Genomic DNA, 2,090 nt, shown 5'->3' with positions numbered 1-2,090 from the left:
ATCGATCAGGTTTATTTTGGATCAATTTAAAATTAAATAAAAAATAGATCTAATAAATATTAGAATTAGGTTCAGATCTAATTAAATTTGAGGGTAAAGTATTAAATTGGTCCCCTAGGTTTGGGCATAATTCTGTTTTAGTCCTTAAGGTTTAAAGTGTTCTATTTAAATCCAAAAAAGTTTCATTTAGTATCAATTTAGTCCCACAGTGAGGTCAAAATTAAATAATTAACAAAATGTCCTACATAACAACAGTACAAGAACAAAATCGATAATCTGGAGAACAAGTAGAAGCTCGAGAGGCATAAAATCAACCATTGATACATCAATACATTTATTTATTATTTTTTTATAATATAAATAAAATATTTTCTATAAAACTAAAGAAAATGATAAATAAATGTATTGATGCATCAATGGTTGATTTTGTGCTTCTAGAGCTTGTACTTATTTTCCAAATTATCGATTTTGTTCTTAAACTGTTGTTATGTAAGACATTTTATTAATTATTTAATTTTGACTTCACTGTGAGACTAAATTGATGCTAAATGAAACTTTTTTGGATTCAAATAGAACACTTTAAACCTTAAAGACTAAAACAGAATTACACCCAAACCAAGGGGACCAATTTAGTACTTTACCCTTAAATTTGATCTAGATTGACCTATGTACACTCCTATCTATGGTGGTTTTAGTGGTATTTATATTAATTTAGTATTATTATATTAGTATTAGATCATTAATAGATAATGTCGTTTGCAAGGGATAATGAGTAGAGTGAGTTATTTACCTCTAAGAGTTAGATAGTGTCATCTAAGCTAAAGTAAATAATTATAGTGCCAGCTGTAAAATAAGTTAGAAGTAGTTATAAAATATAGTGAAGAAAATTTTTGTTAACATATAAAGAACGAATGTGCTTTGCCTTGTGTTTTAGCTAGCTAATTTTATGCTATTGCATGCATGTGACCTCCTTAAACCAAAACCTAATAGGGTAGTGAAGGAAAGTTTACTAAAGAAATCGAATAGCATACAAAGTATTAACCTGAATTCACAGTTGGGCTAACTAATTGTATAAAGAAATCGAATACCATTCATGATTACTCATTTTCTAGTTAACTATTATCATGAATGTTATCTCCTCCAAAAGGTTAATTAGATTCATTTGAGTTGTGCTTAACGGTATTACAAGTTTCATATCTTTTAAGATTAAAGATAAAATTGTTAGATACTTTATAAGTTTGGGACATTCATTCTATGAACTAATTTTTAAGTGAATTAGATCCACTTAATTTTAATTTTAATATGGTCAAAACCTATTTGATAATATTATTAGGTCATTCACCAGTAAATATTCACGTTCTAAATGATTATTCATGAATATAAATAAAATATATTGAGTTCTACATATCTCGAAGATCAAATCTCTAGATAATTTATAAAAGTGAGACATCCAATGAATTTAATTCTTTAAGTTAATAAATAAAAAACATTATAGAAAAAATGGGTAAGTATTGTTTTGGTCCCTAAATTTTAGAGTCAAAATCAAATTTGTCCCCAACTTACTTTTAACTAAAATCGTCCCAAACGTTTTATTTAGTATTAAAATCCTCATTTTGACTTTTTACAGATAAAAATACCCTTCACCCCCAACACCTTTACCACCACTATCACCACCTCTCTTATTCCCACTAAATACCAATAATCAGATTCAAGAACACCAACAACAACACATTATTCAAATTTAGAAATTAACATCAAATTCAACAATAAAATCAATACACAACAACAATGAAATAAAAAAAAAATAACAAATCAAAATTAGAATAAAAAACAGAATTAGAAACAGAAGTAGAGACAGAAGCAAAGCAGAAACAAAGCAAAAATAAAAACAGACGCAAAAGCAGAAGAAGAAATAGATGCAGATGCAGATATAGAAGCAGAAACCGAATCGGCGACGTGCAATAGCGAAGACGCAAAGTGGCGGCGAGATTGGTAGTAGGGGCGGCAGTGGCGGAGCGCGACTCCCTGGCTTGTGTCCCTTCTCTCCCTCTAGTTCTGATTCCCAACAGCGGCTCCAAGTTTCACCGGCA

The sequence above is a fragment of the Arachis ipaensis genome, chromosome B08, assembly GCF_000816755.2.
Source record: "Arachis ipaensis cultivar K30076 chromosome B08, Araip1.1, whole genome shotgun sequence".
Lineage (NCBI taxonomy): Eukaryota > Viridiplantae > Streptophyta > Magnoliopsida > Fabales > Fabaceae > Arachis > Arachis ipaensis.
Note: the sequence above shows the minus strand (reverse complement) of the source record.